This window comes from Rattus norvegicus, chromosome 4 (assembly GCF_036323735.1).
Source record: "Rattus norvegicus strain BN/NHsdMcwi chromosome 4, GRCr8, whole genome shotgun sequence".
Taxonomy (NCBI): Eukaryota; Metazoa; Chordata; class Mammalia; order Rodentia; family Muridae; genus Rattus; species Rattus norvegicus.
The window spans coordinates 117,947,856-117,959,975 of record NC_086022.1 but is presented as its reverse complement, the minus strand read 5'-3'; the positions used below and the strand labels follow the sequence as shown (position 1 = coordinate 117,959,975).

The 12,120-nt window shown below is 41.6% G+C and overlaps 1 protein-coding gene across 13 annotated transcripts in view; it reads right to left on the bottom strand.

Annotated features, from left to right (window-relative positions):
- Zfp638 (zinc finger protein 638) overlaps positions 1-12,120 on the bottom strand; it is a 119,117-nt gene that overhangs the window by 72,669 nt on the left and 34,328 nt on the right. The gene's annotated exons all lie outside the window — the stretch shown is intronic.

Here is a 12,120-nt window from a genome sequence, read left to right as displayed (position 1 = left end):
AGACTCTGTCAGGGGCAAGGCCGCACTCTTCCAGAAGGGGGCGATCGCCAGCTATGGCTGGCCCCACACCTGCAGTTGTCTGGGTAGCATCACTCGGGTTTTAGAACCTGCAAACTATGCTGGTCTTGTTTGTCCTCCTCTCTTTCATGAGGCCTTCTCTGATTACTATTTCCTCAGTATCACAAAGTTATATTCACATAGCACTTATTTGCAATATGGTACTCGCGCCTTTACTGCTCACCCCCTCCACACACACTTTTTCAAGAAAAGTCTGGAACACCCTATGTAGCTCTAGGCTGGTTTTGAACTCACATAGCTCCTACCTGCTTCTGCCTTTCAACTGCTGGAATTATAGGCATAATTCTTATCTCCCACCTCTTAAATGGGAAATTAGGCTGCGCTGTGTTGGCATAGGCAAGAGGCAGGCAGGTATCTGTGAAAGAAGCCAGACTGGTCTAGAGAGGATATTCCAGGAAAACCAAAGCTACACAGAGAATCCCTGTTTCAAAAAACAAAAAGATAGATAGATAGATAGACAGACAGACAGACAGATAGAATAATAAAATGGGAAAATAGAATGGAATACAAGTTTAAGTCAAAGGACTAATATTGAAAATCCTTTTGTCATTTCACTATACAAGGAGGGAAAAAAACCTGGGTGGTAAACATCTATAATCCTGATTAATTTTACCCATGAAAAACAATGGGTTAAGACAATTTTAAAACTGTTTTCCTCATTGTTCTATCTTCTCAAGTAGACTCAGTTATGCCAATATAAACAGATCAATCAAAATTAAAGGACCATCTCCTTTGATGAAATTCTTAGGAGGCCGGTGGTATGGGGCTTCCGAGGGGAAAGATAAGCTATTGCACCTGGTTCCTCCCACTACCAAGAAAGAAGCACAATGTTTAGTGGGTCTATTTGGATTCTGGAATTAACTACAATCCAGAAAGGAGTTGTCATGCTGCAGCTGTCCACTTCTTGGTGGTGCTGGCATAATGTGTAGAACTGCCAGTAAACCAGGTCCGAGTCTTCTCTCCCTCAGTCAACAGATCATAGGGAACACTCTTTCTTTTTTTTTTTTTTTTTTTTTTTTGGTTCTTTTTTTCGGAGCTGGGGACCGAACCCAGGGCCTTGCGCTTCCTAGGCAAGCGCTCTACCACTGAGCTAAATTCCCAGCCATAGGGAACACTCTTAAGGCTATATATGCTTGGCAGCAGACAGCTAGCTCAGTTGGTCCAGCCTCATGCATTGTTCCAGCCAGGGCTTCAGTTATGCTCTGCAATTTCCCATCACATGGAGACTAGACAGAAAGCAACTGATTAAGCTAGCTAAATGATAAAGCAAGTGTCTTAGAGCCCCAAAAGATGCCTTCGCCCCAGACAGCCGGAAGCAGTTTTAAGAGAACAATGGCTTCACTCCCAAGAGGTGGAGTAGGTGGGTTTTTGGTCATCCCATGGGTGATAGAAGTTTGTCATCATTAAAGGGGGTTGGTCCAAGTTGTAAATGGTCTTGATTAAGAAAGAATAAAATATAGGAGGTTAGATTCAAGAATCTCCTCTCTTTCGCTTTATCCTTCTTTCTCTCCTATCTAGTGTTAGGAGGGAAGGGGGGAGGGGATGAAAAGAAAAAAGGGGGGATATAGGAATAATAGGATAAAGGGGTAGATTACTGAAGCTACTTTTAAAATAAAGAGCATCAACAAGCTAAATATTTAGATTGGCATGGAGTTTTATATATTGGTAGAAATTTAAGATTCTATTTCACTATATAATGTATTGCGTATATGTCTGACTCCTGTTTTAGGTATTTTACCATTGTGACTCATTTTAAAATGTGATGTAAAGTCCTCTAGTCCTTTTTTTTTTTTTTTTTTTTTTCCTTTTCTTCGGAGCTGGGGACCTAACCCAGGGCCTTGCGCTTGCTAGGCAAGCGCTCTACCACTGAGCTAAATCCCCAACCAAGTCCTCTAGTCCTTAAAACCTACTATTACAAACTATTTAGGATAACTAAGAAATGTAAGTTAGCAGTCAGTCAAACTTGTTTAAGATAGATGGTATTTAAACACTTCAGAGATCTGTAGAATATGGCATTTAAGATGCTTTATTAATAAAAAGCTTTTTGTGACGAGACACGTCTGTGCCTGGCAGCAATCTAATAATACTTGTAAGAAGACAAATAGCATCAAAGAACCTCCATATGGAATTTGCTTCAAATGTGCCAAAGCCAGACACCAGGCAAAAAACCTGCCCTTGCCTTAACTGTTGACAGCATACTGTCCAAAACTTAAACAAGAAAGACACAGAGGGGGCTGGAGAGATGGCTCAGCGGTTAAGAGCACCCGACTACTGTTCCAGAGGTCCTGAGTTCAATTCCCAGCAACCACATGGTGGCTCACAACCATCTGTAATGAGATCCGATGACCTCTTCTGGTGTGTCTGAAGACAGCTACAGTGTACTTACATATAATAAATGAATAAACCTTTGAAAGAAAGGAAGGAAGGAAGGAAGGAAGGAAGGAAGGAAGGAAGGAGGAAGGAAAGAAAGAAAGAAAGAAAGAAAGAAAGAAAGAAAGAAAGAAAGAAAGAAAGAAAGAGAGAAAGAAAGACACAGAGGAAGACGACTGCAGAACTTTGCCAAGACAAGGTAGGCCAATCCTCATAATTCCTAATTTATAAAAGTCTGTAGCCATATTCTGGGCCAGTAGGCCAAAGATGTACACTCAAATGCTGCAGAAGTTTGGGGGACTGACCAGGCAGCCAGCAGTCTCTGTCATTTCTATAATTTTAGAAGCTGATTCTCTGTAATTCCTGTTTACTCAGGTAATATATATATACTTCTCAGGTCTCTGATGGGATTGAAGACTACACAGTTATAGTCAGACATTATGCTTAAGTTGTTTAGGATTTAAGAAAATGTTATAAGGTCTACAATGAAGTCTTTAGGTTGATAAATCCAAGTTAACAATAGAAAGTGATTTAGGTGTAGAACTTTTGAACCTGCCAAGATAGAATGGATAATAGAGTGCTTATTCCAAGGCTGACAAATACATATTGACTGGACATTGTGAATGTAATTCTTACCTAATAGTTCTCATAATAGTTCTTATTCTGTATAGTTTATTGTTGTTAAAGAAAGAAACTTTTATTATAGTAAATGGGGGAGATCTTGGGAGATTCTTTTTGTAAGCTATTTCTCTGTCGTTCACCTACCTAAGGCATTCTCTGATTGGCTTTAATAAAAACTCTGATAGCCAATAGCTAGGCAGAAAGTGGACTGTGGGAGAAAGGGATGATGGAAAAAAGAGATGAGAAGAAGGGATTCAGCGAGTGGATGCTGTGGTTGATGGACATAAACATAAACAGAGAATAGACCAGGTCATGGTGGGATGTACACAGAATTAATCAGGTTAGAGGAACTGGGAGGTAGCCCAAAGTTAAACACCTAGGCTTTTAAAATATGTAAGAGTCTCTCCCCCCCCCCCACATAAACTCATATATTTGAATTCTTAGTCCCCAGGGAGTGAAGCTCTTTGATAGAAATAGAAGGATTAGGAAGTGTAGCCTTGGTTTCAAAAGCCCAATCTAGGTCCATTGTCACTCTCTCTGCCTGAAGATCTGAATGTATCTCCCCCTGGCTGCTGCCATGCTCCCTGACACCCTCCTCCCTGTGGTCATGGTCACTGCCATGATAATAATGGACTAAGCCCCTGGAACTGTAGGTAAGCCCTCGATCAGTTAAATGCATTCTTTTATAAGAGTTTCCTTGGTCGTTGTCTCAGTCAGGGTTTCTATTCCTGCACAAACATCATGACCAAGAAGCAAGCTGGGGAGGAAAGGGTTTATCCAGCTTACACTTCCACATTGCTGTTTCATCACCAAAGGAAGTCAGGACTGGAACTCAAGCAGGTCAGGAAGCAGGAGCTGATGCAGAGGCCATGGAGGGATATTTCTTACTGGCTTGCTTCCCCTGGCTTGCTCAGTTTGCTTTCTTATAGAACCCAAGACCACCAGCCCAGGGACAGCACCACCCCCAATGAGCTTGGTCCTCCCACCTTGACCACTAGTTGAGAAAATGCCTTACAACGGGTCTCATGAAGGCATTTCCACAAATGAGGCTTCTTTTCTGTGATGCTTGTATCAAGTTGACACACAAAACTAGCCAGTACAGCCATTGTGTCTCTTCACAGCAATAGAACAGTAACTAAGAAAACCTAGAAGAATGTCCAAAAATCATATAAAAGTCTCTAGATATTTCTAAATTTTTAAAAACTGTCTCAGGTACCTTTGTCAGTTCAACACAGCCTTAAATCATCCGAGAGCCTCAGATGAGAAATTGTCTGATAACTAGTAGGTTGAAAAGCATATACGGATACACACGTGTATATGTATGTGTATATCTGTGTGCATTTATATGTCTGTGTGAGTCAGAGGGTGGAGAGTGTTGTACACATGAATGCAGATGCCCAAGAAAGCAAGAGCCATCATAGTCTACCAGAACTAGAGTTACAGGCAAGAGTAAGCTGCCTGACACAAGTACAGGGAACTAAACTAGGAACTGTTTTTATTATGATTGGTGTCGGAGGGCCCAGCCCACTATATGTCCACTGTCATCCCTGGACAGGTGACCCTGGACAACATAAGAAAGCTAGCTAAGCCCATGAGCAAGCCAGCAAGCAGTGTCGCTCATGTTACTCCGTGGTTCCTTTCTACAAGTTCATGCCTTCAAGCTTCTGCTTTGACATCTCTCAAAGATGAATTGTGACCTGAAAGTAGAAGCTTAATAAACCCTTTCTTACCCAAGTTGCTTTTGATCACATTGTTCGATCAGAGCAATAGAATGCAAAGTAGAACGCCATAACAATTTTCTTGTCTTGGCACTTAAACATTTAATCAATCTAACATTTTTTTTAAAAAAAAATAAGATCTAACTTTACGTTCTTACAAATGAATAAAGTCAGTCACAAAAATTTCAAGTGCTAATCCTTTTGCCATAACTGACATTTATCTTCCCTTTAACATAAATAGATGACAAGGGCCAGTGAAATGTTTAGCTGGTAAAGGCACCAGCTGCCAATTATGATGACCTGGGGTTGATCCCTAGAACCATATAACAGAAGGAGCAGACTGACTCAAGCAAATTCTAACCTTCATACATGTATGTATATGGTACCATGCAAATTCATGTGCATGTGCATGTGCACAAACAAATACACATGCCCTTGCTAAAATAAACAAGTAAATATATGGTTTGGTTTTGGTTTTGCTTTTGCTTTCTTTTCACAAAACTTACAAAAACTATCTAGTTCCTGAATGCCGAGTTCACAGAACAAATGTGGATTAATGATGTACCTGTTGTACTGTCATTTGGTCATCCATTTACTAATCCACTAAACGTGTATCACATATATCTTTAGTTACGTTCATATTATGAATTGTGACATCCAAAAATCTTGGATAAGGAGAAATTATATTTCCTAGGACTACTCATTGCGGGTGGTGCTGTCCCTGGGCTGGTGGTCTTGGGTTCTATAAGAAAGCAAACTGAGCAAGCCAGGGGAAGCAAGCCAGTAAGAAATATCCCTCCATGGCCTCTGCATCAGCTCCTGCTTCCTGACCTGCTTGAGTTCCAATCCTGACTAGGACTAGCATATTCATAGAAAGAAGCTCTTCAAGGCATACTACTAATCCAGAGCCATCCTCCTTCATAGGTCCCAACTCTCCAGAAAGTCATATTCCTCAGCCTAGATCAATCATCCCAAGGTCAGAGACCAGGCAACCAAAGTCACCTATCTAACGAGGAGCCCAGCCTAAGCTGTTCACCCTGCATTCCTCACCCTTGCCTCTCCCTTCATCGCTCACCTGTCTACCACAGGACTGACTTAGGTGCTTCTCTCCACACATCATACTTCCTATCTCTAAGACTTAAGTGTCTGGGAAATTCTGTTTCCTGGGCCTCACCTCCATGGCTATTCTTGGGACAGCATCTGACTGACCATCCTATAAGAGAGCACAGGACAAAATGCCACCATAGGGAGTGATGTTGAACAATTCTTGGCATCAAGTCAGTGGCAAGTCAAAAGGTAACACTAAGTCCTGCAGTCAGGGCACATGAGACCTAGTACAAGAAGATAGGCATATCTTTGACAGGTATATGGCCAAAGAAATGCTGGAAACAAAAACAAGATCCAGAAATAGAGAAAAAGGGAGGCTATAAGCTGTCAACTGAAGTAAGACGGTCAAGGATTACATTGCTGAGGAAGAAACATTTGAGCAGGGAACTGAACTGGGAGGTATGAATATATAGCATAGACATATGAGAGGAAAAATGGTCAAACAGAAAGTTCTGAGAAGAAAGCACGCATTGGGGGGCCATTCACAGCTTGAGTAAGGGAATACAGGAGGTGGGTGAATAGGGTAAGTATGCCAGGAATGCCATAACAAAGTACCACACACTGGGTAGCTTAGCAAGCATCAGAGTCATAAACCACAAAACATTTTTTGTCAACAATATGTTGCAGGATATTTGATCACATTGAGAAACCCAAGATTGTGCTATTTACTGGAAAAAATAACTTCTTAGTTGTGGTGTGGTTCAACCTTAGCACACACCTTTAATCCAAGAGCTTTCTGCTTGAATATTGTAAACAAGATTAAATAAAATCGACCATAGGCCAAGAGACTGAACAAGCAGCCAGTTGACAGGAAGTGAACATTGGATTATTAAGACAAAGCAGAGTAAGAAGGAGTTGGGGGGATGGAGAGAGACGCACAGGAAGTAGAAGGGAGGGGCATTAAATCGAAGTTTTTTTGAGATAGCGTGAGAAAGGAGCATTCCTTCCGGAACGTCGGATGAGGAAGGTCAGCTGTGTATTTTCTCTGCTTCTCTGAGCTTGTAGGCTTTCATCTTAGCATCTGGCCCCCAAGTCTTCATTGGTAAAATTGAACAATTGAGATTTTGCTAGAAAACAACAACAGTAAGCCATGCGTGTGGCACCAGAACTGAAAGGTAATTGTCTTTGGGTTTCTATTGCTGTGAAGAGATACCGTGATCATGACAACAAAAAACCAAGCAAGCAATTGCAACAAAAATCAAATAAAGAACCCCATTTAATCGGGGCCTGATTATAGTTCAGAGGTTTAGCCCATTATCATCAATGGTGGGAAACATGACGGCACACAGGCAAACATGGTGCTGGAAAAGGAGCTGCGAGCTCTACACCTGAGTCAGCAGGCAGCAGAAAAAGAGAGACACTGGACCTGTCATGAGTATCTGAAACCTCAAAACTCACAAGCAGTGACACACTTCCTTCCCTAGACCAGACCTCCTACCAGCCCCACTCCCTAGGACCCCACGGGGACCATTTTCATTCAAATCACCAAAGTAGTTATAACAACGTCAAGGACACAAGATTTGTATCTGTAGTAAATACCTACGGTACAAACAACCTATATCTCTGCTAGCCATTTAATAGTATGCAAACTTATGTACAACACACGAGTAGCAACGATAATCGGTGATGAACGTTGTTTGATATACTTACTATGTTTGCTGCTATTATTTTATTTCTGGTTTTTTTGTTTGTTTGTTTGTTTTGTTTTTTGGTTCTTCTTTTCGGAGCTGGGGACCAAACCCAGGGCCTTGCGCTTCCTAGGCAAGCGCTCTACCACTGAGCTAAATCCCCAACCCCTCTGTTTTATTTTTTAGACTGGGTTTCATCTGTAGTTCAGATTGGCCTCAAATTCATAACCCTCGGTCTCCTAGTGTTGGGATTGCAGGCATGTATCTCCATTGTTAGCTCTGTGACCATTCTTTAGAATACACCCAACCTACAAAAAAGCTTACCGTCTGACAACATGCCATGACACATCAACAGCAGTCTTCTATTTATTTAGCATTTCTCATGTGTCTAGCAGGCACTTAAGTCAACTGACTGATACTATCTAGTTCTGTGCAAATGTATCCTGTGTTTTGCATTTCTCAGAAATTTCCTGTTATTAAGCAATGCATGACTGTATCTTGCTTAGTTCTGGAGGTCAAGGTGTCAATGGGTTCCTCTGAGGCCTTAGTCTTTGGTTCTCACTATTTTTTTTCACATGGCCTCTTCTCCATTCACAGCATCCCTAGTATCCCTTCTTCCTCTCACAAGGCCACTGATAACATTGATTTAGAGCCCCATGTTTATTAATTCACTTATCTTTAAGCCCATTTGCAAAAGCGTCTAACTGTAGCAACTTTCTAGAGAGCACTGGAGTTGACTTCAACACATGAATATAGGTGAGTATAGAAATAGATAAGAGCACAACTCAATTATACCACAGGCTACTGTAAGGGCTTTAGCAATGAAAGGTTCAAGGCGAAGAAGTAACACAGCTGAACCAATATTATGTGAGTATTTACTCTATGTAAGTATAGTATTCTATGCACTGCAAGACAGGGCGACACAAAATAAAGTTCTTACCCTCAAAGAATTCACCTTCAGTGGTATGAAATAATAAACAAATATATAATGTCATGATATAAAATATAATTTTCCATTTCCAAAAGAAATTGGGAAATAATGAACAGAGAGTTAAGGAATCTTTTATATGGGGGCTCAAGGAAGCCCTCTCTGAGGAGGCTGCATCTGAGAATAGATATAAAGGAAGCCATGCAGACATCTAGAAAAAGAGTTTTGGAACTAGAGAAGCGTCGAGTGCCAAGGCACAGTCTATGGGAGTCAGTAGGAAGCCAGTTCAATTGAAAAAGAGTGATGGAGAGGAAAGAGGAGGTGGGACCCTGTGGCACAGGGAACACTTGACCTTATAGGACACTTGCGATAAATAGACTTTGAATGAAACACTGGAATCACAAGTCATCTCTCTACCTTACTTTATCCTCTAAACTTATTGGAGTTCAGTTTTCTAATATGTAAATGATGAAAGGAGGGAAAATGGATTAGTTTATTCTTTTTTTTAAAGATTTATTTATTTATTATATATAAGTACACTGTAGCTGTCTTCAGACACACCAGAAGAGGGCACCAGATCCCATTTCAGATGGTTGTGAGCCACCATGTGGTTGCTGGGAATTGAACTCAGGACCTCTGGAAGAGCAGTCAGTGCTCTTAACCGCTGAGCCATCTCTCCAGCCCGGATTAGTTTATTCTTAAAATTTGAATCTGAAAATCTTATGTAAACTTAAAGATGGTCATAAAGACTTATGTCAAAAGAAAAATGTTTTCCCACAGACTCTTATATCCACGATAATCCCAGTTTTTATGCTTCCTTAAAAACTTCTTCACGGGGTTGGGGATTTAGCTCAGTGGTAGAGCGCTTGCCTAGCAAGCGCAAGGCCCTGGATTCGGTCCCCAGCTCCGAAAAAAAGAAAAAAAACAAAAAAAACAAAAAAAAACCTTCTTCACTAAGTCCTTATTTCCACCTAAAACTGCCAGTAATCTCTGCTGTGCGTGGGATGTGAAGTGCACCTGTCCTAGTTAGCTTCAACTGTCACTACAGCAATGTCACTACAAACAAAAGTGTCACTACAATTTAGGTTAATGACCTAAAAGTCTCAGGTGGACCTAGAAGCTCTGAATAGGAAAGCTGATTTCACTGATAAAATCTGTGAGCTCTTAGGTTCCAGCGCACTTCTGCTAACCTCTCTGAAGTGGTTACTTGTTGTGGTTTACCAGGAAGTTATCTGTATTTTGATACTAATTCCACTGCCCCTAGGACAGCTACCTAGTCACTACTCAGAAGTCAGATGACTTCACCAGAACCACCTCCCCATTGAATTTGTAAAGTACAGGTGAAGGGCAGGTACAGGATAGAAGGAAGCCTGTTATTGGAGGAGAAGGAAGGATGGGCGGGAGAGAAGTTTGAAGGAGGAGGAGGAGACTAGGAGAGAGAGGAGAGAGAGAGGGGAGAAGCCATGGCAGGTGATGTTAAGATTCTGCTCTGTTTATTTACAGGTTGTTATTAATGTTCTCAAGGGATAGATGGTACCGGGCTTTGTATGTTTAAGTGGGCAATTATATCTTACCAATTGGGTCAAAGATTATTGTGTTGTGTGTTCTTTTATGTGAGGGTTTGAGTGTAGGAAAGTGTGCGGCTGGGATATGTTTCCACCTAGATATCTAGCAGATATCTTGGGGCACCGCGGTGCGGACCAAAGTGGGTAAAAGACAACCCATACTTTTTTATTTTTATATTTTTACAACAACAGTTACCTACCTCTGAGACTGGAAGGGAACTGACCTGCAGAAGAATCTTCTACAAGTCCCCCTTTTGCCTTATTTACATAAAATAACCAAGCACCCCTCTGTCCGACTCCATGTCCCGTGTGTACATCTCCACTTCTGCAGAGAGACTGTGGATCTTTAGTTGTTTTGATTAAAAAACAATTCTGCTTCTGGAGATGGGGGTCTGATTTTTTATTTCCACTTCATCTCCATCCATCACAATTTAACAGACACAGCCAAGACTCACCTGTGAAGAGTCTCAATTAAAGAATTTCTCACATCATACTGGCTCATTGGCATGTCTGTGGGGAGCTGTCATTATTGTTAATTGATGTCGTATATTAAATGAGGTAGGCTGCACCATTCCATGGACAAGTATTCCTTGACTGTATAAGAAAGCTAGCTAAGCATGACCCTGAAAATGAGCCTTCAAACATCTCTTCTCCACAGTTTACGTGTACTTCCTTGGTTGGGAGTTCCTTGGTTACAAGTAATGCTGTGTGGATTATCAAGCAGGCCTGCATTGAGCTCCTGCCTTCACTTCCCTCAGTGATAGACTGATCTGTAAGTGCAAGCTAAATAAACCCTTCCCTCTCCTAGACTGCTTTTCGTTAGAGTATTTTATCACTGCAACAGAAAGGAAAGAATGGTATCCCAAAAGGCTCAAGTTGTCTCCAGCTGGAGGCACTACTGAAAGATGATGGATCATGACGTTGCTGATTTTTAATCACTGGATTGCTCCATGGAAGGAATCATGATTTGATACCATTAGTGGGCAGTCAAGTGAAAACTAGAAGGCGGTAATTGGTTAGAGGAAGTAGGTCATGTAGGTATGTGAGTCATGCACACTTGGGGGTCATGCCTTGAAAAGTGTCCAGTCCCCACCTCTCCTAATCTCTCTGCCTCTTGTCTATCATGAGATAAACCACTTTCCTCCACCCTCTGCCACAATGCTCTGCATCACCACACACAGATCTAGAAGCAACAGGACCAAGTTACAACGGGGACTGAAGCCTTTAAATCAATAGGCAACAATAATAAATCCTTCCAAACTTACATTGTATTTCTCAGGCATTCTGTTACAGAGAAAGAACACTAATACATACATACATACATGCTTGCATAGATAGATAGATAGATAGATAGATAGATAGATAGATAGATAGATAGATAGATGTAAAGAAAAAAATGCTCCCTAAAACTCCTTCTTCGAACTCCACAACTCCCCAATCTATTCTTTTATCTGCCCTGCTTTCCAATTAGTGTGGTGGTTTGAATAGGTATGGCCCACAAAGATTCGTGTGTTTGAATGCTTGGCCATAAGGAGTGACACTATTAGAAGATATGGTCTTGTTAGAAGTGTGTCACTGTGGCGGCTGGGCTTTGAGGTCTTAAATGCTCAAGCTATGCCCAGTGTGAAACATATCCAGTCTCTTCCTGCTGCCTGTGGATCAAGATATAGAACTCTCAGCTCCTTCTCCAGCACCATGTCTACCTGGACACTGAATTGCTTTCCACCATGATGATGTGGAACATTGAACCATGCCAGAAAACTTGGTAAGGTTGAGTGGGTTCAGAGTCCCTGGCACACAGGCGCCCACCTGAGATGGTAGGCCACTACCAGCTCCCTACCAGATTCCTGGCCTAGAATACTTGCCACACTTAACCACATAGGAAGCATTACCTGTGGTCACATAGCCCAGGACTCTATGCTAATAAGGTATTTAGAGGCCCTGAGGGTTTGTCCAATAAGCTAGGACATTCCTCGATGAAAAAAGTATTTAATCTCTGGTCCACCCTGAGGTGGTGGTATGCACCCATTTTCCACAATGAACAATCAATAAATAGTTTGGAACCAACTGTGGGGAGCATGGAGAAGGCCTTTGCCTACAGAGCT